This window comes from Phocoena sinus, chromosome 11 (assembly GCF_008692025.1).
Source record: "Phocoena sinus isolate mPhoSin1 chromosome 11, mPhoSin1.pri, whole genome shotgun sequence".
Lineage (NCBI taxonomy): Eukaryota > Metazoa > Chordata > Mammalia > Artiodactyla > Phocoenidae > Phocoena > Phocoena sinus.
In genome coordinates this window covers 1722595-1750469 of record NC_045773.1, presented here as the reverse complement: position 1 = coordinate 1750469, position 27875 = coordinate 1722595, and the positions used below count along the sequence as shown (strand labels likewise).

The window sequence follows — 27875 nt, the reverse complement described above, 5'->3', positions numbered from 1 at the left end:
ACGGGAAAGGGTTTTGTCCACCTTAACCCACGGGTACTGTTTAGGAATGAGGTAACTGAGTCAGAAGTATAAACACTTCCGTAACTTTTGCTAATTCACTTTCCTGAAGGATCTTCCAAATGTACTCTGCACCCACTGTTGCAGTGATTAACAGCATACAGCATCTAAATGAGAAAAATGACAGTTTTACTGAGACAAAGAAATCTGAATAAATGAAGAGATACCTCCAATAGGAAGCCTTAATGTAAAGATATGAATTCTTCCCCATTTAAACAATTCCAAGGGTTTTTTTTTGGAATTTGATGAAGTAATTATAATTTTATTCATAAATATAAATGCACAAGAGTCCCTCCCATTCCTCTCAAAAAAAGAGTAATGACAGGGATTTGCCTAACAGTCTTGGAAAGTATGTTACAAAAATACAGTATGAACACCACGGGCTGGAATAAACGGAAGAGAGTCCAGAAAGGAACAATTTCGGCAGGTCCAGCGTTACAAAATTTAGCAGCAAAAGGATGAACAATTTACCAAGTGGTGAGAGCCGGAATTAACATCCTTAAGCCTCATCTTCCACAACAGATTCCCACCGGAGTAAAGATGTGAATGTAAGAATGGCTATGTATGAAGCTGAAAGGAATACATACAAGATTAGCAGGTTTTTCCTGGGTGGTGGGATTCCAAATGATTTCGTTTTCTTTATGTTCATGTGAAGAGCGCATTTCTTTTAAACTCAAAAAGCTATTTCCATTTTGGAGGACAATGTTCACCTGCTGATTTTTCAGGTAAATTTTCTGCTTGCAAGAATATTCCTGTTCGCCATGAGGCGCACCTAAAGGCAGACTTTCCTCTTCGCCCGGTGCCTGTGAACTGTCGGGCTTTTGCAAGCAGGGCGCCGGCCCGGAGGAAACCCCCTCGGCTGGCTTCACCAGGACGCTGACCGCTTCAAACTGGCAGAAGCTGAGCTGTTTTTGTACTTAATGTTCTCCAGGACCAAGAATGGGGCACTTGTTTCTAGAAAAGAGCTAAGAAAAAAATAAAACCCAACGAAGCCTTGAACACAACTTTTGCCACCAGCAGCAGTGGCTCTAGAGCCTTCACTGGCAGCCCCTGCTTTCTGTTACCCATTTCCACCACCATCTTCATGAATTTCTGAAGACTGAAATTACCTTTAAAAATCCTACCAAGTTAGAAATTTCTAAGTGGAAAACCATTCTTCAACGCACAGACCACTTCCCTTTTACACTTTTACAGGAGAAAGGGAAGCAGGCAGAGAGAACGGAAGGAGCTATATGAGGTCCCTAACCCCTGTTGCCTGGAAATGAACATTTTAGATAGCATCCATTAATCCAGGAAGCTCTCTAAAAGCCTTTCTAGAATAAGATATATTCGAACACACTTCCTTCCTTCTGCTATCAAACCAAACTTGATCAGTGTGCTCTGGGGTGCGTTCTTCCTTGGAAGAAGAAGCATTTTTTTAGAACACTAACTATTCCATACGCTGAATCGATTCTTTCCCTCACGTACAGTGTTTCCCGTGTAATGAATCAAAAACCAGAACTTCCCCCCATCAGCTGGAGCTGCCGCCTTCCTCATTGCTGAAGCACAGCAGCCAGCTGGCCATAAAGGCAGACAAAACAAGGAAGCCCCAAGCAGGTAAAAACATCAGGAAAATACCGTCCCCAGCTCTGGGCTAGGCAGGGTCAGTGAGGACAGAAAGGGACTGACGGAGAGGGGTCAGCGGAGGGCAACGAGGATAAAGGGCTGGAGAGGGGAAGAGAGAAAGCTGGGGGTCAGCAGGCCACCGCCAAGTCTGAGTTCGTGGAGGTAGAACGACTTGGCCTGGTGACCAGAAACACGCTGACTATGCTCGAGTGGAGGTGAGGCCCTGTAGGGAGATGCAGGGCCAAGGAGGTGAGAGCAAAGTGTCTGCAAAGCCGTCAAGACAACAGTGTAAAACGCAGGGGATGACGCTGAACGAGGTGTCATCACGTCCAAGGTCACACAGCAATCAAGTGGTAGAGCTGGAGTTAACAGGTGGGTAAGCCCAGACCCAACACCTGACTGCCCTGCCACTCATCAATACAATACCAGCTTTCCCCTGGTTCTCCAGGAACCAGGCATTTTAAAAAGCTCCCTCTGGGGACTGAGGTGCACACACAAGGTTTGGAAAATCAGTGATGTGAGGTCAAAAACTGCTGTTCTGGTTTGCATGTGTGTCTGATACAAAACTAACGATGGCACGAAATATCTGAACAAGAGCTAAAGGTGCAACAAAGCTGGGACAGTTAAACCAATTGATTTTCTATAGTCCATTAACGTTTTTACTTGGTCTGTGTTTCCAAGCTGCCTACCTTTAACAGCTACAGCCTAACCAGACAGTTGACTTTTCTGCCCCCATTAAAGTACTGAACTGTACAACATTCAGAAAAGTACCAAAGAATGAAGCAAAGACAAAGGCCAAACACAGTTCCAGCTCTTAGAAGCAATCACTATTGGCATCAGGGTATAAGTCTTTCCAGTTTTCCTTCGAACAGCTGAGATCATACTGTTCATAACTCTGCATCCCATTTTGTTCTACATTAACTATCTCCCCACGTTATTACGGCTGGTAATACTTCAGGATATGGACAATCCCACTCCTTTGTTATTAAGTGGTTGCTTTTAGTTATAATGAGATGAACCCACGTATACAATCTGATCAGACTCACAAATGAGTTATTACTCAGCTAAATCATGTAAGTATTTGAAAGGCCCTTGAAATACGCTGACCAATTAGTTTCCAGAATAACTTTATTTCCACCCCTGCCAGCAATGGACTAGTATGTCAATTTCACCACCCCCAGCTATCATTGGCACAAATCACTGTTAATCAGATAGACAGCTACAAATGAGGGTCAGCGGGTTCTATTTGTACTCCTTACATTAGGAGAGTCAAACATTTCCACCATGTATTTCTCAGTTGTCTGATGGTCTCTGCCTATTTTACCTACTAGAATGTGATTTACTGCACACACGGTCTAAATATAACATCGCGAAGGAAGCAACACTGGGACACAGACTGTGCCAAGTTGTAAGCTTCTGAGCAGAAAAGAAGTACCATTCTAAACTTTACCCAGCATCCCACTGCCTTCCGAGAGTCTGGGCTCTGTTCCTGACCATTAGAGAAACCCAGCCGTCTTCTCGCTCTCCGAACTGATGGACTTCAAGGCTCGAGAGAGGGAGGCAAGCGATGTCTGCTGATAAAGTTTTGAAGAAGGTTACGTGGAGAGACGGGGAAGGCATCTGAACTCACGTAATATTACCGTGTTGGTCATCAAGCTGAATAGTAGCGTCTGTTGTAGGCAGACTCTTTTTTAACTTTCCAAACTGAGGAAGCAGACTAGGACCTAAAGAGTGGAAGGGCACAGCTCATGAAACAGCAAGAAGCAAATTCCAGCTAGTGAACTGCACCCCAGGCCTCCGTGAGGTCGTCTACTTAATCCTCAGGACAAGCCCATAGGGTTGAATTCCCAGTTAACAGATGAGGACACAGAAGCTCATAAGTGATCACTGCATTTCTAAAAATATTCAGACATAAGAGTGGAGCCCAGGACTGATTACAAAGGCCTTCATCTCAGCCACTACACTGGGTTGATCACCAAGATCGTAACGGCATTTCATGCTTCAAATAACCTACAGGGTGAGACCACGTGCACAGCCAAAGACGGGGTGAGATGATAACTGAGGCTGAGTCACTGGTGGGAGGCAGGGAGGTTCATAACACCTGAGATTTCCTGTAGTAAAAACTGTAAATGCAATTCACACTTTTAATACACAGGGAATATCTGGAAGAGATATCAAGACTTTATACATTTGTTTTCATTAACAAAAACATCTGACAAACTTTTCTGGCAGATGTATCCCAGATTAAGGCTTGGTAATCATCTCTGGCCATCTGTGATAATCAGCCTCTGGCTGCGGGGCAAGCAGGAGTGTTACTTTTGCCACCGCAGACGTCTGAGGTTAGAAATGTCTAGCAAAAAATGTTAGGGTTTTGATAAGAACAGGTAACTTTTTTTTTAAGATTTATTTATTTTATTCATTTTTGGCTGCACTGGGTCTTAGTGGTGGCACAAAGGATCTTTTGCTGTGGCACACGGGCTCTTCGTTGTGGTGTGCGGACTTCTCTCTAGCTGTGTCATGCGGGTTTTCTCTTCTCTCGTTGTGGCGCGCGGGTTTTCTCTTTCTCCTCTTGTGGCGCGCGGGCTCCAGAGCGCGTGGGCTCTGTAGTTGCAGCACGCGGGCTCTAGTGAGGCCAGGAGCTCAGCAGTTGTGGTGCGCAGGCTTAGCTGCCCCAGGGCATGTGGGATCTTAGTTCCCTGACCAGGGATCAAATCTGCGTCCCCTGCATTGTAAGGCGGATTCTTTACCACTGGGCCACCAGGGAAGTCCCACAGGTAAATTCTTTTAATATCAGTTTGAGAGAGAAAAAGGTGACACAAATATGAATTTGGATTCCGATCCCAGAGGAGCTTAAGAAGGAAAGAGAAAAGTCAGAATGAGGTCCGAATTTTCAGCCAATAATACCACCAAGACAACTTCCATTCCAGTGGCTAAAAGGCACTGTGCAAGGGTTCTGAAGTATCAGGAAACAGCCATAAAATGTTTGTAAGGTGAATAAAAAACGTCTCTCATGAAGAACCTAGGGGTAAGACAGGAATAAAGACACAGACCTACTGGAGAACGGACTTGAGGATATGGGGAGGGGGAAGGGTGAGCTGTGACAAAGCGAGAGAGAGGCATGGACATATGTACACTACCAAACGTAAGGTAGATAGCTAGTGGGAAGCAGCCGCACAGCACAGGGAGATCAGCTCGGTGCTTTGTGACCACCGAGAGGGGTGGGATAGGGAGGGTGGGAGGGAGGGACACGCAAGAGGGAAGAGATATGGGAACATAAGTATATGTATAACTGATTCACTTTGTTATAAAGCAGAAACTAACACACCATTGTAAAGCAATTATACCCCAATAAAGATGTTAAAGTAAATAAACAAACAAACAAACAAACAAAAAACGTCTCTCAACAGCACCTCCCAGCCAGGAGGTGGAAGGAAGGAAGGAAGTCATGCTGGGTGCAGAAGGGAGGTCTGCCTGACGGGCCTGGGGAACACAGGTCACAAATGCGTGAAGGAGGACTAGTTACCCAGAGGCCTGAGCTCAAACAGACCATTTTGATGCATGTAGTAAGCTCTCATCACCAACTGCTTCCCTTGCAAGCTCACTACTGACTGTCTCCAGGCTAATAAGCATTTTAACCGCTCATCTCACCTGGGGAAGCAGGAAGGTTGAGACAACTTCGTGTTGTTAAGGGTGGCCAGCGTGTCCTTGGGGATGGGAGTTGAAGCGTGGCCACTTTAACGACCCAAGGGTTATTAGCAAATCTAGGAAGTATTCTACTACAAGAAAGAGGAAAAAGGATGGGGTGTGACAGACTGGCTTGGGTTAAAAATGAAAATGGCTTCCAAGTTCTAAGCCCAGGGGAGAGGCAAAAGAAAGCATCACTGAATAACGTTTTAAAGGCTACAGAACTAAAACTGAAGTCATAACTTCAAACAGTAGCAAAAATGTCCCACCAATAAAGAAAGATGGAAACTGGAGATGTTTTGAAACTCCATGATCAGGTGGTACAGGGACCAAAAGCAGGTACAAGGAAGTGAAGGAGAGAAAAATGTAGGAGGCCAAAAGCCATTTCTGTGGAATCATCCAGTCATTTCCAGGGCGCTCAGGACAGTGCTGGTGTTCTAGGAATGGAGACTGGATTAGACTGGAACACAGAACTCAGCAACTGGGCACGACAATCACTCCCTCTGAATGTACAACGGGCATCTAGGCAGTTAGGCCTCCTTTTGGCTTGTGACTGGCCTTTGCCTTGTTTGCACATTCTCCTCTCCCCTAAGTCATCAGCCTGGCCTAGCACACCTCCTGTGCCCTTCCACTGTCCAGTTCCCAATTTCCCTTCATTCAACACAACTGTTTCAGAATAACCTTAAACCCTTAAATCTTGCTTATAAACTCCGAGGGCACCAGGTTTTGTCTGTGGTGAGCTGTTCCTCACTCCCTTAAGGTCAAATGCCACCTTCGCTGAGAAGCTCCCTGTGACCTCCCCAGAGCCCAGGACAGACTCACGCCTTCCTCCACTGTGTCCGCTACACTCTCCCGCACTGCCAGGGGAGGACGGGGCTCTACAGGGCCCTCTGGGTGGAAGAGGTCAACCGCCAGGGCATGGCTCTCTGACCACGTGGAAGCCTGCGGGCAGTGCAGGACACGACGACAGTCACCTGCAAGACCGCCTTCACCTCTGCCGCCGTCCTCGAAAGGCTCTCCGCCCTGGACTGCGGTCCTCTAACGGAGCGCCGCTGCCATCCATGCAGAGGTGCCGTCTGTTGTGAGACACTGGGGTTGTACAGCTTGAAATATGTGGTCTGCAGATAACGCATAACCTGTGTGCTCAAGTGAGACTTACTACTGTAATGATACTAGCAGACAGGCTGCTGGTCTGATGTTCCATCTAGAACCACCACCTCCACGTGGGAACTCAGCAGGAAGATGTTACTAGAAGCCTTCAAAAGGACACTCTGAGGGCCCAAGGGGTAGGGATAGACACTCTTTCATTACATAGCACATTAAGGAGGTGCCCAACTCCTTTAAAAGACTACCGTGATCGAGACATATTAAATTAACTTTAAGGGTAATTACCTTAGCTGGGAGAGTCAGGGAAGGATTCCTCCAGGAAGATCTGACTGAATCTGGATCTGAAGGTGGAGAAGCACGCCAAAACTTCCCTGGCAGGAAAACCAGCGCATGCAGCATGCAAACGCCTTGTTGCAGGGAGAAACGAACACCTGGGGGTTGATGGCCAGACCACAGGGGACCTAGCAGGCCACGGCGGGGCGCTGAAACCAGAGCACTGAGAAGCCCACCCTTTGCGCTTCTTACACAGTAGTGTCCATACTGTGAAGCCATCGACCTGCCCGCCGCGGGGGGAGGGGGAAGTGTTCAGCAGCAGGAGAGCCTACAGTGGACGTGAAGAGGCTGCTGTAACCTCCAGGCGAGGGGACTGCACCAGAGCCATGGTGAGACTGAGGGGAACGGAGGTGCTCCCAGGGCCAAGAAAAGCGGGGCAGCACCAAGCGATGAACTGGAAGAGGCAGGACACGAGGGGCGTGCCACGGAGCACCCAGGTTCATACGCAATGCAACCAAAAGCATCCTCGGACAGGGAACCCTGAAAAAGAGCCAGGTGTTTTCTGGAAGGGAATTATGTTTGATTTAGACATGCTAAGTTTGAAGTGACCCCGACATAAAGAAGAGAAGGTCTTTACTCAATTAAGCATATGGTTTGCTTGGTTAATGCTCAAAATGTCTTTAAGTGGCAAATATATTAACTGAGTGGAGGACAGACATGGATCAAAATACAGATGTGATAAAGAATCTGAGTAATAGTTACCTTTCACTGTAGGAAAACCCCACTAAAAGCAGAGATACTGCCAGTATCTCTGACCAACCCAGAATGGAATCTGCCCGAAGAGGGTGCCCACACGAGGGTCGTAAATGGCTGGGGGCAGTGCGCAGGACGTGTGGTATTTCCTGCCTTGCTGAATGTTTGTACTCTGCAAAGTTCAAGAGCCACTGCTTTAACTGACTCAAGGATCTGGTAAGGAACAAGTATTCTGAGATTCACATTCACCTACTTCCATGTTATAGTTTACAGAGATTTCCAAGACTATGAAAAACATGAACTCAGTTGAATTTTATCATATTCCCCTCTCCTCCAATACTAGAGGGCCTGGGGTAATCTTGCAATCAAATCTATTTTTAAAAGACATGGTTGTACTTAGTTACATCTTAAGTTTCAGTGTTAACTGTGCTGGATTTATGACTTCAGTCTGCACCGCTGTGCGAACACGGGAACAGCAACACTCCCTGGACGAGAGTGCGAAGGACGATGCTGGTGGGCCTTGCCTCCTAGAGGCTGCTGCCTGGTGGCAAGAAGACAAACAATACGCAGGGCAGGACAAATATGGACTTCTAGACAAGAGTGGTGTAGAAGAGAGAACCCAACCGGCAGAAACACCGAACATTTTCCAAAGCAAGGCTAAACAGCTGCACACGCGATGCCTCAGAAGGAGCATCAGTGTCCAAACTGTCAGGACGCTTCAGTGTTTTCAACTCCTCGTAAGCTTCACAGACAGTCCCAGCAGTCCCAGGAAGCCCAGGGGAAAGTGCTAGGGGACTGAGATGAGAAAGCAGGACGGTGGAGCGTCAGGCCTGGGGCCAAGACAGGCGGGACACGGGAGTACAACGTCACCAAGGTGGGAGGCCTGAGCTGCACACAAAGCCCAAGACAGCCACCTCGCTGCTCCAGGCAACCTTTCGAGGGAGCCGCGTCGCCTCATCTGGCAACACTGCTCCCACCAGGCCTCATCTCCCCCGAAATGCTCTGTCTCAGGTACACCTGCCACTCCCCACGGGGCCCCGCACGTGAGGGCTTGGGGACAACTCCCACGGGGCCCCGCACGGGCCTGGAGAGCAGAGCCTTCCCTGGTGGAGACACGGGTCCAGGGGCTGCCCCCGCGAGCGCCTTCCGCTAGGGTCGGCCCGCACGGATGATGCCAAGCTTCCAAGCACAAGGCTCGCGCTTATTCACATGAAGACTTTAAGCCTCCTGCCCATCACTCAGCAGGAAAAGCCTGGTTGACCATTCTCACCAGGGCACATTCTCTGGATCCGCCACAGTATTAACTGTCGTCTGTGCTCTCGCTTAAAAGGTGGAGACATTACTTTCTTCTGTGCAGTGATCTGTGATCCTTCAGCAGTAAAGGTTTAAGGGAGTAGGCAAAAATCTAGACGGATTACACAAGACATAAAGAAATGCCTTGGCAGCTCCATTTCCTCCCCAGGCCTGAATCATTTTTTTAAACAAAATATTTACTTACGGCTACACCAGCTCTTAGCTGCAGAATGCTCAATCTTCGCTGTGGCATGCCAGATCTTTTTTTTTTTTTTTAGTTGCAGCATGCGGGCTTCTTAGCTGCGGCATGTGGGCTTCTTAGCTGCGGCACACGGGATCTACCTCCACGACCAGGGATCGAACCTGGGCCCCCTGCACTGGGAACGCTGAGTCTTACCTCCTGGACCAGCAGGCAAGTCCCAGGCCTGGATCATTTTCGCGGCTAGCCCCGCCTCTCACTAAGGTCTGCCTGGGCCAAGAGGGGACTCGGCCGCTCGCGCACAGCGCTGCTCCGCTAGAGGCCTCCGCAGCCCTCGGTGCTGCTCCTCAGCTCCAGTCCAGGTAGATTATGTCCAATCATCAGGCAGGTAAAAGGAGGAGGCACACAGCAAGCGTCCCCACCCCTTGGGCACCAGCCTCTGCCACAGGGAGAACTGTCCTGGCATTTGCAATGTTTTTCCATTCAGCTCGGGCTCAAATGGCAGCCTCTCCCTAGCACTCAAAACGTACACACACAGAAAGTAAGGTAACTTGTCCAAGGCCATCAGCTAGTCATCTTGGAGCCAGGATTTTTTTTTATATTTATTTATCTATGTTAAATAACATAGTGTGGCACACGGGATCTTCGTTGTGGCACGCAGGATCTTCGTTGCAGCAGGAGGGATCTTTCGTTGTGGCTCACAGGCTCTAGAGCGCAAGAGCTCAGCAGTTGCAGTGCATGGGCTTAGTTGCTCCGCGTCATGCGGGATCTCAGTTCCCCGACCAGGGATCAAACCCATGTCCCCTGCGTGGGAAGGCGGATTCTTAACCACTGGACCACTAGGGAAAGTCCCTGGAGCCAGGATTTGAAATGAGGCAGTCCGGCTCCAGAGTTCTTCCAACAAGAATCACTGGCTTCTCCAACACTGAAATTTTCACGGGGTATCTAAGTGCCAGGCACCAGGCCAGGTTCTATTTTATAGTTCTGCTCTGACTGTCCCATTCCAGTTTGCTTAAGGAACCTGCGCTCACAACCCCACTGAATGACAGTCAGAAGCGGGCGCTCCCAAACTCTCAGGGAGGCAGATAAATGGTTGTACTGAACACCAGGGAGAGAAGGACGGCTAGAAACTGACCAAGCAAGGCAATTTAAAGGCCACCCCTCCACAGGGGAGGTGCAATGGCCATGCAAAGACTCTGGGCTTTGGGTCACAACCATGGGATGAAATCCCATCTCGCACATCCAGCTGTGTGAACTTAAATGTGCTTTCATGTGAAAAATGAGCATCCCCTACAAGTGAGATAATGCAGAGAAAGCTCTATCTGGCTCATTAAATCTACTCAATAAGTGGCTATTATGACATGAGGGCTTTTCTAACAGTGAATAAAAACGTGTACCTGGTCAACTAGTACTACTTCACTTTCCAACTCTCATCACTACAGCCTCTCATACTACCTGTTTGACTTTTGCTATATTCGCACGTTAACCCACATAAATGTGTCTGAGGTCCTAGTTACTCATCTAAGACAAATCGCACCTTCACTGACGTGCTTCCTAAAACCACACTGTACACCAGCACTGAGGCCCTGTGCCGTACATCAGCAAACACTGCAGTGGAGTCATATCTGGCACGAGACCTGTCACTGGAGGAAGATCGATGGCCAATGCCATGGAAGAAAAAGCAGAACTGAGAAATGGGCACTGGGTCACTAAGCGACTTACAATTTGAATTCCTGCCTCTGCTTCTACTGTTGGGCATTCACTGTACAGGCATGTGCGCCCTAGGAGGGTGGCTCCCAAGATCCTGACCCACGTCGATCAGACGATCTCAGACTAAAACATCCCATGTCCTGCAATCCGTCCTCCATGCTTCAGACTTAAACATGTCCAATCACGTATCCCCATTTTTTTCAGTAACAGTGGTCACTAACCATGACCTAGGGGTAAGAACACCTAGTTCAGTTCAAACACCTGCTGAGGGTCCAGTAGGTGTCAGTTACTGGGTTGGAGGCTGGGGTTTACCTACAGAAAACTACAAACACTTCTTATTTCAAAAGGAAGCCATCATAATTCTCTGTAAGCTGAACAGAGCATGCTGTTTTGTAGCTTTCAAGTGTTAAACTGGAAACTTCAGTGGCCACATTCAGCTGGCTATTTCACAACTCCTTGCTGCACAAGGGGTTCTGTGTGATTCTAAAAACAGTGAGGGGGCTTCCCTGGTGGCGCAGTGGTTAAGAATCCACCTGCCAATGCATGAGACACGGGTTCGAGCCCTGGTCCGGAAAGATCCCACATGCCGCAGAGCAACTGAGCCCGTGCGCCACAACTACTGAAGCCTGCGCCTAGAGCCCACGCTCCACAACGAGAAGCCACTGCAATGAGAAGCCCGTGCACTGCAGTGAAGAGGAGCCCCCGCTCGCCGCAACTAGAGAAAGCCCGCACGCAGCAACGAAGACCCAACGCAGCCATAAATAAATAAATAGATAGGTTAAAAAAACCAGTGAGGCCAAGGGTAGAACAAAGCCAAATCACCTTAAACTCAGCCATAATGGGTCCTCAGAAGTCATTTTATCCTGAGCTTTTATTAGCAGAGACACTTCTTCCGTGGCACCGACACCTCGCCCAGTTCCTGCCTGCACACTCACAGTGACCATGAAGTACCTCCTGTGCAGTGTCCCACTGTCAAAGGCTGCAGAGGGATTTAGAGACTCTCAGACACTCCATCACCAGTGCCAACATCTTTTCTCAACTCCTGTCCACGCAATGTGGCTTCCAGATCACTCAACTTCCTGGTCGCTTACCTCTGACTAGATCAGATTCACTGTACTTCTTAAAATGCCTGCCTCTTTGTAAAAGTACCGCCCATTACTGACACATGGTGATGCCATAAGGATGTGGAGAACGTTACAAACCTCTAAAAACTCACTCAGCTTGGATGTTCTTAATTGCACTCACAGGTACCACCAGCCTTAGCAGTCATTCTAATTGTTCAGGAAAGCGTACTGCCGTGGGGCTAAGCTTCTCGACAATGCCAACCCTTGCTTAGTCCAGGCCACGCATTCCCAGCGGGGGTGTTATTAACAATGGTTTGTGGCCCTCTAGAAGCCGCAATATAAAAACAGATAGACACAGTACATACATGGTATTAAAACTTTACTGGGGTAGGGGAGACAATTAGGGGGAAAAAATCTAAAAAGCCCTGCGGAGCAGAAGGGAGGTGCAATAATCAAAAGTGGTTGAGAGGGCTTCCCTGGTGGCGCAGTGGTTGAGGGTCCGTCTGCCGATGCAGGGGACGTGGGTTCATGCCCCGGTCTGGGAGGGTCCCACATGCCGCGGAGCAGCTGTGCCCGTGGGCCATGGCCGCTGGGCCTGCGTGTCCTGAGCCTGTGCTCTGCAACGGAGGAGGTCACAACGGTGAGAGGCCCGCATACCGCAAAAAAAAAAAAAAAAAAAAAAAAGGTTGAGAAAGGCTGGTCTAGGCCTGTGCTGTCCTACACAGCAGTCACTAGCCATTTAAATGAAATCAAATACAGCTCCTCAACCACACAAGCCACACTAAGTGCTCACAAGCCACACAGCTAGCACCTACCGCACTGGCCAGCACAGAGAACATTTCCATCATCACCGGAAGTTTTATGGTATGGTGCTGGTCTAAACAACCCTGGAGGATTTTACTAGCACTAGTAGATAGTCCTCAAACATCTCATATCTCGATTTATGGCCATTAATTACTGATTATCTAGCCCATCTTCTTTCACTCTTGAAAACACAGTAAAGATACCAGGTCCTCAAGAGCAAACTTTAGAAAGTATTAGCTAACATGCGAACTTTTCGTGAGAATATTACAGCAAGATATTGGCTGCATCATAACCACTTCAGAATATTTGGAGCCACTGGCCCTAGCAGCCTAGGCGTGTCCAAACACTACCCTAGGTCCTTTGTAACGCACTGAGACTGAGGTCCAGTTAACTGTTTGAAAGCAAACCGTACTGTGAACTACACAAGGAGCATCAAGGACCAGACACAGGTCACACTGACCAATCTGCCTGCGTAAGGTAAAAGTATGAAAACGTCAACCAAATCTTGAAATCCTCCTTTGATTAGGTGTGAAAGTCTTCTCCTGACAGTGCAGAGAGTTTCATTAGATCCTCTTAGGAGCTGGATGCGATTGCGGAAGGTGGTCACACGTATTTTGTTCTCAAGAACCCTTGGAAGAACCATGGTGACTGAGGTGTCTCACACAGCTAGACTTACATTTCAAAACAATTTCTTCCTGGCCACTTCCTAATCAAGAAGCCAAAATAAAAGACAAAAATCCAGTCAGGTAAGTGATAACCTGTCTCCACACTGGGCAGTTTTTAAAGCTCCGAAACAAGTACAGCAGACGTTGCAGAATGTAATACGCCTGGTCAGGTTAGGCGCCAACAAGTTAACGCCACCGCTCACGGGTCCATGTTCTAGAATCTCAGGCAGGGAAGCCCAGGTCACGTGATACAACATGCCACCAAGACAGAGGGAAAGAAGTCAGAGAGGCAGGCTGAGCTCTATCAGATGAGAAGCAAATGTGTCCTTTACCCTCCTAAGAGAGGAAAGGTGGAAACCAATGGAAGACAGATTCAACGAGAGTCCCCAGGAGGGCGAGGTGGAGAGCACCATTAAGCCAGCGGCCTTCCTCCTCAAGTCAACACAAGCTGTGGCCAAAGGCCAGGCTACAAATGTGAAGGTTGCATTAGTGCTGCCTCTCCTCCCCCGCGCTCCTGCTATTCTCCAGTCAACAGACCCCCAAAGAGGACTCTCCCTGCAGGGCAGCCCACCCCTCCTCACGTTTAACTGAAGACATAAGGACTCTCGATGGCCGCTGGCTGTCCGGGTATGCAAGAGCCCTTTAGTTCCAAACACTGGTTTGCTTCTTCCAAACAGTGAACTTCAATTTCAACTTCTGCACTGTCACACCACCTAAACCCCTCCACCTCTCCAAAGAATAAGATCAAAGGAATACAAAACTGTGGCTACACAGCATTTACCTCTCCGACACTGAAGCGCACAGGTGGAGTTACCCCCAGGGGAAATGCTAGTTACAGCAGCAAACTCTTGTCCAAAGTTTAAGGGTCTACAGGCTCGAAACCTTGGGTATTGCTTCCAAGTCAGATACTAGGAATATAGGAGTACCAGGAGTCCCATACCTTGTCACAAGGGTCATCATTCTCAGAACAGATACTTGAAGAAGAAAATGTTCCCAAATACATCAGCTTTAAAATAAAGACCATATTTCATATCATGTCATCAAAGTACATTAAACCTAATATGTAACCGCTGGGGCTTCAATTCACAAAGCCTCCCCAACAAAAACATTTTTAAAACAAGTGTTTAAAAATTTTAATATGAAAGGAAAGAAGTAGAGAGAGTAGCATTATCAACTCATATGCTGTAAGGGAACTTGCAATTAAAAAGAGTATGGGGGACTTCCCTGGTGGTCCAGTGGTTAAGACTCTGTGCTCCCAATGCAGGGGGCCCAGGTTCAATCCCTGGTCAGGGAACTAGATCCCGCATGCCGCAACTAAAGATCCTGCGTGCTGCAACTAAGACCCAGCACAGCCAAAAACAAAAAAAGTATGGGATGCCTCCAATGGGAAATGATGCACTACTTAGACTCTGGGGTCTCACTGCCCTTGACCAACTGTAGGTTGTAGTAACGATGGTAGAACAAATGGCTCTTGTCTACACAAATGAATTCTACCTGGACAAACTTCCACCACGGAAAAGACAGTTTTGTGTCCAACTGCAGGTTCCCTGCAACATTACCAACTTGCATGTATGTCTGTTCTTTGTTCATTTCATATTTAAATGACAATCATGATCTTACATTTTCTTGAAAATTATCTTTTAACAGTACCCATCACCTAGGGGCTTCCCTGGCGGTCCAGTGGTTAAGACTCCGTGCTTCCACTGCAGCGGGCGCAGGTTTGATCCCTGGTTGGGAAACTAATATCCTGCATTCCGCTCGCCCCCCCCAGCCCCCCATAAACCAAAAACAACAAAAAACCCAACAGCTAGACTTAAACAGCCAACATTTCCAAAAAAGTTTTAAGCATTTTGGTTCATCTTCAGAGGCAAAAACGTAATACTCTGAAGAGAACATGAAGAGCGACAAGATTCCTACTGGTCTACAGCTGGTCACACAAGGCTGGTCAGCAGGCTATGGCTCCAGGGGCATTCCCAATTCCTTTCCCCCGGAGGGGCTCAGATCTGCTCCTCACTCACATGCAAGAGGAACTTGGGGGATGAGAGACCAACCAAGGGCTTGGGACCTGAAGGCTCTGGTTCAAATCTGGGCTCTGAAACTTACGAGCTGTGCAAGTTGAGGTAAGTAATTTGCTCTCCTTGGGCCTTACACTGAATTCCTAACTCTGTAAAAGGTGGGTGTGTTCCTGAGAAGATATGAGAATGAAGAGGCAGAGGAGCCAGAGACCAACGTGTCTCTACTTCTCAAATTCCTGGAGCTACAACTGGGTCCTGGTGACATTAATCCAGTACAACGTTCTCCAACTCAGTGCGCTGTGGGGTTCCTTGTCCTGTGACAGCTCAATTACAGAACCTATTTTAGTCTCCACCCTTCTTCCTGAGATGAACCCCATGACTGAGGGAATCTTCCACCAAATACAAAACTTAAAATTAAGATACATTCTTTCTTAACATTTAAAGATACAAGGAACAGCAGCAAGAGCCTAATCAAGAACGAAGCATCTGCTACAAACACACACAGCCCTCAGGGACACCAGTAAGCCCCAGCCAGTCCACCTGTGCTGAAGTACAACTCCAGAACACACATCCCAACGGGCATCAACCAATGAACACAGAACAGACTACACGTAAGCAAAATAATCCGGGCCCCCAGGACTAAAAAGTCAAAAACGGAGAAGAGAGGTGAAAACACGAGATGTCTCACCGTCACCACGCTGGGCGGGACATGGATTCCCAGGTTCTCCTGGGAGGCTGCCAGGAACCCTCCACCCAGTCCACGGCAACCAGGAGCAGTGCAGTGACGGCCCTGACCGCACACCAGGCTCCTGCCCACAGCTTCCCACTTCTCCAGATCCAGTCCCTTTCCAGCGCCCTCAACTCATCTACCTCGGACTCTGCCGTGACATGTTTTTAACTGGAATGACCTTCCTGCCCCTCCTCACCGTCACTGCTTCTCACACCTATTCACCTATCCTGCCTAACCCAACCCAAATAACACCGGAACACCTTCTAACGTGAAGAAATCTCTAGGTTCTCAGCTGGCCCCTCTACCTATACAGACACAAACGCAAAAACATCACATGAACTCTGATGTGCTCCACTGAAAAAAGGCACTCAAACACTGGCAGCCTCAATACACAATAAACGTGTGCCCAACTGCATTACTCCAGAGGACAGGATCCGGACCAGTGGTTTAACAAATGAGTTTTGAATCAAGGAAACGCAATAACCACCAGTTGCTGAATAAAGTAGGATATATCAAGAAGCTCCGGGAAAACACTGTCATGGTAAGCAGAAGACAGGTCACTCATCAGGAAAGCAAATGTAAGATTGAACTAAATGTACCATATGATTCCTTTCTGCAGTCATGACTTTATAATCAGCTACCAAAAATGTTACAAAGTGTAAATTCTGATGAAGATTATTTCACATAATAATTCCTCACTCTGAAAGCCCATGATTAAAGAAAAACAATTAGTGTATCCTGCCTTTTCAATAGGAATTGTAGGACTTCCCTGGTGGCATAGTGGTTAAGAATCCGCCTGCCAATGCAGGGGACACGGGTTTGGGCCCTGGTCCGGGAAGATCCCACATGCTGTGGAGCAACTAAGCCCGTGCGTCACAACTACTGAGCCTGCACTCTAGCGCCTGACAGCCACAAATACTGAGCTCACGCACCTAGAGCCCGTGCTCCACAACGAGAAGCCACCGCAACGAGAAGCCTGTGCACCACAATGAAGAGCAGCCCCCGCTCGCCACCAACTAGAGACAGCCCGCGCACGGCAACGAAGACCCAACGCAGACAAAAATAAGTAAATAGGGCTTCCCTGGTGGCGCAGTGGTTGAGAGTCCGCCTGCCGATGCAGGGGACACGGGTTCATGCCCTGGTCTGAGAAGATCCCACATGCCACAGAGCGGCTGGGCCCGTGAGCCATGGCCACTGAGCCTGCGCGTCCGGAGCCTGTGCTCCACAACAGGAGAGGCCACAACAGTGAGAGGCCCGTGTACTGAAAAAAAAAACAAAACAAAAAAACCAAAAATAAGTAAATAAAATAAATTTATGGGGGGAAAAAAGGAATTGTACAAGTGTAGAAAAATTTGCCAGTTGACAAGTGGGAAAAAATTTTTAACACATGAATGCCAGTAGAAGGAATACATGATAAAAAAATAAGGACCTACTGTATAGTACAGGGAACTATATTCAGTATCTTGTAATAACCTATAATGGAAAAGACTATGAAATAGAATAGATATATATCTGTATCATTTGGCTGTACACATGAAACTAATACAACATTGTAAATCAACTAATTTTAAAAAGAGAGTAGAAGGAATACAGAAGGAATGACTGAAATAGAGTTTTAAAAAATCATTTTGGGGCTTCCCTGGTGGCACAGTGATTAAGAATCCACCTACCAATGCAGGGGACACGTGTTCGAGCCCCGGTCCGGGAAGATCCCACATGCCGCAGAGAGGCTGGCCCGCGTACGGCAAAAAAAAAAAAAAAGCCTCTTGGCTTGGCGACTGCAATGACCTTTTTGCCAGTCAGAGTACATCTGGCCATTCTCAAATCAGACTAGTTCCCTGAACTGTAAGAAGTACTTGTGAAGCAGAGGTACGGTAAAGATCAGCATAGTGATGCTCTGGGGCCTGTCTCTAGGAAGAGTAACTCTGTTAACGCCAGATGTGCTAGTCAGGGTTCTCCAGAGAAACAGAACCATGAGGGTGAAGGAACAGAGCCTAATGGTTCGGTTGACACCAAATCTGTCGTTAAAAATAAACTTCATTAAGTCAGAAAAAGATAAATACCGTATGCTAACACATATATGTGGAAACTTAAAAAAAAAAAAAGGTTCTGAAGAACATAGGGGCAGGACAGGAATAAAGACACAGACATAGAGAATGGACTTGAGGACACGGGAGGGGGAAGGGTAAGCTGGGGTGAAGTGAGAGAGTGGCACTGACATATATATACTACCAAATGTAAAATAGGTAGCTAGTGGGAAGCAGCTGCATAGCACAGGGAGATCAGCTCGGTGCTTTGTGACCACCTAGAGGGGTGGGATAGGGAGGGTAGGAGGGAGATGCAAGAGGGAGGGGATATGGTGATATATGTATACGTATAGCTGATTCACTTTGTTATACAGCAACAACTAACACAACACTGTAAAGCAATTATACTCCAAAAGAGATGTTAAAAAAAAAGAAAAAGAATGTATACATAAATGTATCACTGTCACTTTGCTGTACAGCAGAAATTTACACAAAATTCAACTACAATAAAATTTTTTTGTTTGTAAAAAAAATAAAACAAACTTCATATATATGAGATTTATGTTTATGTAACACTGTATGAGATTATATAATACACACATGAGATTTAGTACTTAGATTTAGCAAGGAAGTTCTCACGTGATTACGGAGGCCGAGATGTCCCACGATCTGCAGTGTGAAGGCCTGAGAACCAGGCGAGCTGGTGGTGTCAGATCCAGTCTGAGACGGAAGACAGGAGAAAACCTGCAGACAAAGTGAATTCTCTTCCTCAGCCTTTCTTTCTAGTTGGGCCTCCCAGGATTGGATGAGGGCAGTCTGCTTTGCTCAGTCCACACATTCAACTGTGAATCTCATCCAGAAACACGGCAAAGACACCCCCAGAATGATGCTTTAGGCAAATACCTGGGCATCCCTTGCCCGGTCAGGTTGACACACAAAATTAACCATCACACCAGGCAGATGTGAAAACCCGGCAGACTGCAGGGCTCAGGCCAAAGTCCAGCTCCTTAGGCTGAGGAGGAAGTGCTGAAGAACAGGATGTCAGAAGTTTCCGAACACTCTGCTTCCATTTCAAAGGTTACTATCCACAGGTTATTACTGAAGTATAGGTTTAAAGGGACTCAAACTGTGCTGGCAAGATTCTGGCAAAATAAAGATCCACATGCCTCAGAAGATCACCGATGCACAGCTTGCCTCAGATAACATTCAGGAATATCACTGCCAAACACTAACTCAAGGTGGAAACACACCAGTACCACGCTGCAAAGGCAAAGGGCCGAACAGTCCGTAACTAGGTCAGGTTTGCGTGCTTTTGCACAGGTCCACGCAGCGCTGCTGAGCACACTACAAGGTGGTGACGCGTGGTCGACTTAGGACAGCAGCTTTAGAATAGAGGTTCTCCGCTTCCCTACTGCTGTTTACCAACCTTGATGTAACTACAAAATCACATTTCAAGGTCAGAGATCTGTCAGTTAAGATGCTGTCTGGCTTTTATTTGGGAGAAAGAACTTGTTTGAAGAGAAGATACTGATCTTAATTTCTGCGTGTGTTAAGAACATCACCCTGTGGTGCAACCATCACAACTACCTATTTCCAGAACTTTTTCATCAGGACAAACAGAAACTCTACGCAGATTAAGCAATAACCCCATTTCCTGCCCCCCCCCCCCACCACAGGGAGAGGTAACCTCTATTCAACCTTCTGTCTCTGAATTGGCCTTATCGAAATAGCTTTTGTACGCGGGGTCATACAATATTTCTCCTTTCCTGTATGGCTTATCTCACTTGGCATGCTTTCAATTCAAGATTCGTCCACATTGCAGCCCACACCAGAACTTCATTCCTTTATATGGTGAATAATACACCGCTGTATCTAGATACCATATTTGACTTATCCATTTACCACTTGATGAGCACACAGGTACTCTCTACCTGTTGACTGTTGTGAATAATTCTGCCGTGAACAATAGTGTACGAGTATCTGTTTGAGATCCTGATTTCAAATCTTGTGGGTATATACACCTAAGTGCCAGGACATACAGTACTTTTGTTTAATCTCCTAAGGAACCACCACACTGCTTTCCACAACTCCAGCACCATATTACATTCCTACCAGCAATACACGAGGGTCCCAATTTCTCTACATCCTCACCAACACAAATTTTTTGCATTTTTAAAAACAAGAGCCATCATAATCCGTGTGAAGTAGTATATTACTGTTTTGAATCTCCTATCGACTAGTGATGCTGTGTATTTTGTGTGTGCGGATCAGCCATTTCTATATCTTCTTTGGAGAAATGTCTATTTGGGTCCTGAACCCACTTTTAATCAAACTGCTTGTTTGTTGTTGACTTGCAGGAGCTTTAAATATGTATTCTGAATATTAAGCCTTATCAGGTGTATGATTTATAAACATCTTCTCCCATTCTGTAAGCTGACTTTTTACTCTCCTAATGCTGTCCTTGGAAACACAAAAGTCTTTAATTGTGATAAAGTCTAATTTACCTTTTTTTTCTATTGTTGCCTGTGCCTTTGGTATCATATCCACAAAATCACTGCTGAATCCATCTCTTGAAATATCCCCGATTTCAACTTTTTTTTTTTTTTTTTTTTTTTGGCAACACCACGTGGCATGTGGGATCTTAGTTCCCCAACCAGGGATCAAACCCACGCCCCATGCAGTGGAAGTACGGAGTCTTAACACCACTGGACCACCACAGAAGTCCCTCAAAGTTTTAACTCTTTAGATTTAGGTCTTTGAGATTTAAATACAAGATGTGACACCATAAAACTCCTAAAAGAGAACACAGGCAAAACATTCTCTGATGTAAATCATACCAATGTTTTCTTAGGTCAGTCTCCCAAAGCAACAGAAATAAAATCAAAAATAAACAGATGCGACCTAATCAAACTTACAAGCTTTTGCACAGCAAAGGAAACCATAAACAAAACGAAAAGACAACCTATGGACTGGGAGAAAATATTTGCAAACAATGCAACTGACAAAGGTTTAATTGCCAAAATATACAAACAGCTCACACTACTCAATAACAAAAAAACAACCCAATCAAAAAATATGCAAAAGACCTAAACAGACATTCCCCCCAAGAAATACAGGCGGCCAACGGGCACATAAAAAGAGGCTCAACATCGGTAATTATTAGAGAAATGCAAATCAAAATTACAAGGAGGGGGATTTCCCTGGTGGTCCAGTGGCTAAGACTCCGCACTCTCAATGCAGGAGGCCTGGGTCCGATCCCCGGTCAGGGAACTAGATCCTACATGATGCAACTAAAGGATCCTGCATGCCGCAACTAAAGATCCCACATGCTGCAACTAAAGATCTCATGTGCCACAACTAAGACCTGGTGCAGCCAAATTAAAAAATAAAATAAAATACAATGAGGTACCACCTCACACAGGTCAGAATGGCCATCATTAAAATGTCTACAAGGGGGGGCTTCCCTGGTGGCACAGTGGTTGAGAGTTCGCCTGCCAATGCAGGGGACACGGGTTCGTGCCCCAGTCCGGGAAGATTCCACAGGCGGCGGAGCAGCTGGGCCCGTGAGCCATGGCCGCTGAGCCTGCACGTCCAGAGCTTGTGCTCCGCAACGGGAGAGGCCACAACAGTGAGAGGCCCGCGTACCGCAAAAAAAAAAAAAAAAAAAAAGAAAAGTCTACAAGGGGAGCCTGTGCTCTAGAGCCTGTGAGCCACAACTACTGAGCCCATGTGCCACAACTACTGAAGCCCATATGCCCTAGGGCCCGCGTGCCGCCAACTCCTGAGCCTGTGGTGCTGCAACTACTGAAGCCCGCATGCTTACAGCCTGTGCTCTGCAACAAGAGAAGCCTGCACACCTCAACGAAGACCAGTGCAGCCAAAAAAAAAAAATGGCTACAAGGGACTCCCTGGTGATCCAGTGGTTAAGAATCCGCCTTCCAATGCAGGGGATGTAGGTTCAATCCCCAGTCGGGAAACTAAGATCCCACATGCCGTGGGGCAACTAAGCGCACATGCCACAACTACTGAGCCTGAGCACTCTGGAGCACACATGCCACAACTAAGATCCTACATGCCACAACTAAGATCCGACGCATCCATATAATTTTTTTAAAGTGTACAAATAATAAATATTGGAGAGGGTGTGGAGAAAAGGGAACCCTCCTACACTGTTAGTGGGAATGTAAATTGGTGCAACCATTATGGAAAACAGTATGGAGGTTCCTCAGAAAACTAAAAATAGAATTATGATATGATCCAGCAATCCCACTGCTGGGCACATAGCCAGACAGAACTTTAATTCAAAAAGATACATTCCCCTATGTTCATCGCAGCGTTATTTACAATAGCCAAGATATGGAAACAACCTAAATGTCCACTGACAGATGAATGGATAAAGAAGATGTGGGGTGTGTGTGTGTATGTATATACATGTATATGTGTACACACACACACACACATGCTCTGGAATATTACTCAGCCATAAAAAGGAAAGAAATAATGCCATTTGCAGCAACACAGATGGACCTAGAGAATACCATACTAAGCAAAGTAAGTCAGAAAGATAAATACCATATGATATCACTTACATGTGGAATCTAAAATACAACACAACTGAACATATCTATGAAACAGAAACAGACTCACACACATAGAGAACAGATGTGTTGTTGCCAGGGGGGAGAGGGGTGGGGTAGGGATGGATTGGGAGTTTGGGATTAGCAGATGCAAACTAGTATATATAGAATGGATAAACAAGGTCTTACTGTATAGCACAAGGAACTATATTCAGTATTCTGTGACTCGCCATAATGGAAAAGAATATGCGTAACGAAGTCACTTTGCTGTACGGCAGAAATTAACATAACATGGTAAATCAATTATACTTCAATAAAATTCTTTTAAAAAAGATTTAGGTCTGGGCTTCCCTGGTGGCACAGTGGTTAAGAATCCGCCTGCCAATGCAGGGGACACGGGTTCGAGCCCTGGTCCAGGAAGATCCCACATGCCGCGGAGCAACTAAGCCCGTGCTCCACAACTACTGAGCCTGCGCTCTAGAGCCCGTGTGCCACAACTACTGGGCCTGTGCGCTACAACTACTGAAGCCCGCACACCTAGAGCCCGTGCTCCACAACAAGAGAAGCCACCGCAATGAGAAGCCTGCGCACCACAACAAAGAGTAGTCCCCACTCACCGCAACTAGAGAAAGTCCGCACGCAGCAACAAAGACCCAACACAGCCAAAAATAAATTAATAAAATAAATTTTAAAAAGAAAAAAAAGATTTAGGTCTTTGATTGGTTTTATTTTTTTATTTTATTTTATTTTTCTTGCAGTACGTGGGCCTCTCACTGTTGTGGCCTCTCCCGTTGCGGAGCACAGGCTCCGGACGCACAGGCTCAGCGGCCATGGCTCAGGGGCCTAGCCGCTCCGCGGCATGTGGGATCTTCGCGGACTGGGGCACGAACCCGTGTCCCCTGCATCAGCAGGCAGACTCTCAACCACTGCGCCATGAGGGAAGCCCGGTTTTAATTTTTTTATATGATGATAGGTCCGGGTCCAAATCATTCTGCAGGCAGATGTTTTCTCAGCACCATTATGATTTGCTGAAGGCACTGTGCTTTCACCACTGAATGGACTTGGAACCTTTGTCAAAACTCAATCCACCATGAATGTGAAGATTAATTTCTGGGCTTTCTATTCTTTTCCACTGGTTTACATGTGTATCCTTATCCCGATACCACACTGTTTTGATTACTATAGTTTATTTATTTATTTAGCTGTGTCGGGTCTTAGTTGTGGCACGCAGGATCTCTGTTGCTGCGTGCGAGATCTTCGTTGTGGCATGAGGAGTCTTTTAGTTGAGGCATGAGGAACCTTTTAGTTGCAGCATGTGGAGTCTTTAGTTGAGGCATGCAGGGTCTTTAGTTGTGGCATGTGGAATCTAGTTCCTTGACTAGGGATCGAACCTGGGCCCCCTGCATTGGGAGCATGGAGTATTAGCCACTGGACCACCAGGGAAGTCCCCTGTAGTAAGTTTTAAAATCAAGAAGTGAGAGACCTCCAACTCTGAGCTTTCAAAATTGTTTGACTATTGAGGGTCCCATGATTTTCTACATGAATTTTAGGATAAGTTTTTCTATTTCTGCAAAAAACGTCACTGGGATTTTGATAAGGATTGCGTTGAATCTGTAGATGGTTTCCCAAGAATATTAATTTTTCTAATCCATGAATGTGAGATGTCTTTCCACTTATTTACATCTTTAACTTCTCTCAGCAATGTTTATAGTTTTTACTTTACAAGTCTTTCTCACCTACCAAGTTAAATTTACTTGTAGGTATTTTATTCTCTTTGATACTCCTGTACATGGAATTGTTTCCTTAATTTCCTCTTTGGATTGTTCATTTTTAGTCTACAGAAATGCAGTTGATGGGGACTCCCCTGGTGGTGCAGTGGTTAAGAATCCTCCTGCCATGCTCGCTTCGGCAGCACATATACTAAAATTGGAACAATACAGAGAAGATAAGCATGGCCCTTGCGCAAGGATGACACGCAACTTCGCAAAGCGTTCCATGTTTTTATTAATAAGGCAATTATATTAAAATATCTTACTAAAAAAAAGAATCCACCTGCCAATGCAGGGGACACAGGTTTGAGCCCTCGTCTGGGAAGAGCCCACATGCCACGGAGCAACTAAGCCTGTGCACCACAACTACTGAGCCTGCACTCTAGAGCCCACGAGCCACAACTAATGAAGCCCGCGCGCCCAGAGCCCGTGCTCTGCAACAAGAGAAGCCAGAGCAATGAGAAGCCCATGCACCGGGATGAAGAGTGCATGCTCGCCACAACTAGAGAAAGCCTGCGCACAGCAACGAAGACCCAATGCAGCCAAAAATAAATAAATTAGTTAATTATAAAAGAAAAAAAAAAGAAAAAGAAATGCACCTGATTTTTGTGTGTTCACTTTGTATCCTGAAACTGTTGAACTAGTTTATTAGCTCTTAGCAGGTTTTAGTTTTTTAATTTTTTGGTACGAAATCTTTAAGGTACTCCACGTATAAGACCATGTATCTCTTTGCTTTCCAATTTGGATGTTTTATTTCTTTTTCTTGCCAAACTGCTCTGGCTAGAACTTTCAGTAGTGTTTGGAATAGAAGGGGTAAAAGTGGGCATCCTTGCCTCGTTGCTGATTTTAGAAGACAAAGTATTAGTCTTTCACCACTGAGTATAACGTTCACTGTGGGTTTTTCATACATGGCTTTTATTATGTTGAAATAATTTCCTTCTATTCCCAGTGTTTCGTTTTCATTGTGAAATGGTGTTGAATTTTGTCAAAGGCTTTTTCTGCATCAACTGAGATGACATGGTTTTTTTCCCTTTCATTCTGTTAATGCGGTGTATTCATGATCGCTGTTTGGTTGTGGAACCATCCTAGCATTCCAGGAATAAATCCCACTTGGTCATGGTATATAATCCTTTTAATATGCTGCTGAATTTGATTTGCTGGTATTTTGTTAAGGGCTTTTGCATCACTGTTCATAAGAGATACTACTCTGTGGTTTTCTTTTTTTTGTAGTGTTTGTCTGGCTTTCGTATCAGAGCAATGCTGGCCTCACAGAGTGAGTTAAGAAATCTTGCCCCCTCTTCAATGTGCGGGAAGAATCTGAGAAGAACTGGTGTTGTCTTTAAACGTCTGTTAGAACTCACCGGTGGAGCCATCAGACACAGGGCTTTTCCCTGTCAGGAGGTCTATGATAGCGGACTCAATCTCCGAGCTTGACCCAGGGCTTTTCCCTGTCAGGAGGTCTATGATAGCGGACTCAATCTCCGAGCTTGACCCAGGGCTTTTCCCTGCCAGGAGGTCTATGATAGCGGACTCACTCTCCCAGCCTGACAAGTATGATTGTCTATTTCCTGTTTAGTTCTGGCAGTCTGTGTGCTGCTAGGAAACTGTCAATTTCATCCGCGCTATCCAATTCGTTGGTGTGCAAGTGTTCCTAAGACTCTCTTATAATCCTTTTTATTCATAGAATGGGTAGTAACATCCCCACTTTCATTCCTGATTTTAGTAATATGAGCCTTTTTAAAATTCTTAGTCAATCTAAAGGGTTTTCTGCACTAATCTTTGTCAGTATTTGTAGTTATAAATTTCCCCCCTAGCACTTCTTTGCTGTGTCCCGTAAGTTTTATTTTTAAAACTTTATTTTGGCCACACCACACAGCACTCGGGACCTTAATTCCCCGACAAGGAATCGAACCCATGCCCCCTGCATTGGGAGCGCAGTGTGTTAACCACTAGATCGCCAGGGAAGTCCCATGGCCCATAAGTTTTAGTATGTCGTTTTTATTTTATCTGTCCCTAAAAAAATTTTTTTCCCACATCGCACGGCTTGCGGGGTGTTTTTGTTCCCCAACCAGGGATTGAACCCGGGCCGTGGCAATGAAAGCACCAAGTCCTAATCACTGGACTGCCACTGAATTCCCTGTCCCTAAATATTTTTAAATTTCTCTTGCGATTTCTTCTTTGGCCCATTAGTTCTTTAAGAATGTGTTATTTAACATCTACACATCTCTGGATTTTCTAGTTTTCCTCCTGTTACTGATTTCTAAACATCATCTTTGTGGTCACAAAGGTACTTTGTATGACAGTCTACTTTATAAAACATACGGAGACTTGGGGCTTCCCTGGTGGCGCAGTGGTTGAGAGTTGGCCTGCTAATGCAGGGGACACGGGTTCGTGCCCCGGTCCGGGAAGATCCCACATGCCGCGGAGTGGCTGGGCCCGTGAGCCACGGCCGCTGGGCCTGCGCGTCCGGAGCCTGTGCTCGCAACGGGAGAGGCCCGCATACCCCAAAAAAAAAAAAAAAAAAAAAAAAAAAAGAAAAACATACGGAGACTTAAATTATGGCCCAACATATATTCTATCGTTGAGAACGACCCATGTCTACTTGAGAAGAATGCGTGTTCTGTTGGTGGTGGATAGGGTCGTGTGTCTGCTGGACCGAACTGGTTTACTGTGTCATTCAAGTCCTCCACTTCCTCACTTATCTTCTGTCTGGGTCACTCAGTATTACTGTCGAACTATTTCTCCCTTCAGTTCCGTTAATTTTTGCTTCATATATTTTGATGGCCTGTCAAATGGTGTGTAAATGTTAATCACTGTTTTTATCTTCTTGCTGTACTTAATCTACTTTACCTCAGATTAGTATAGTCGCCCTCTCTTTTGGTTACTATTTGCATGTATCTTTTCCCCACTCTTTTACATTAAACATTTTTATGTCTTTGGCTCTGAAGTGAGTCTCTTGTGGACAGCAAGTAGATAGATGCTTTTCTCTCCAATCTGCCAATCTGTCTTTTAACTGGACAGTTTAATGCATTTATAGTTAAAGGAATTACTAATAACGAAGTACTTATTTCGATCATTTTCCTTTGTGTTTCATATGCCTTATGGCTCTTCTTCCCTCACTTCCTGCATGGCTATCTTCTTTTGTCCTTAGCTGATTTTCATAGTGAAACATTTTAACTCCCTCTTCAGTTCCTCTTTTGCGTATATCCTATGGCTCTTTTTTCTGATTATCATGGAACTACATCTGACATCCTAATAACAGTGTAAGGCCAATTTATACCAGCTTAACTTCAAAGACATACAAGAGGGCTTCCCTGGTGGCGCAGTCGTTGGGAACCCGCCTGCCAATGCAGGGGACAGAGGTTCGAGCCCTGGTCAGGGAAGATCCCACATGCCATGGAGCAGCTAAAGCCCGTGCTCCACAACTACTGAAGCCTGCGCTTTACAGCCCGTGCTCCACAACAAGAGAGGCCACTGCAATGAGAAGCCCGCGCACCACAGTGAAGAGTAGCCCCCGCTCGCTGCAGCTGGAGAAGGCCCGCG

The 27875-nt window shown here is 46.2% G+C and overlaps 1 protein-coding gene and 1 non-coding gene across 6 annotated transcripts in view; one reads left to right on the top strand and one right to left on the bottom strand.

Annotated features, from left to right (window-relative positions):
- The window catches only part of RAB7A (RAB7A, member RAS oncogene family), a 105408-nt gene that overhangs the window by 19444 nt on the left and 58089 nt on the right, over positions 1-27875 (bottom strand). The window contains exon 2 of one of the 5 annotated variants that reach the window (XM_032648276.1): positions 18626-18730. The exons of the other annotated variants lie outside the window; for them this stretch is intronic. The gene's annotated coding sequence lies outside the window, so the exon portion shown is untranslated. The remainder of the gene's footprint in view (positions 1-18625; positions 18731-27875) is intronic. 5 annotated transcript variants of the gene reach the window in all.
- On the top strand, positions 24460-24566 carry LOC116763000. Its single transcript, XR_004352417.1, has one exon. It is a non-coding gene; the product is annotated as a U6 spliceosomal RNA (small nuclear RNA).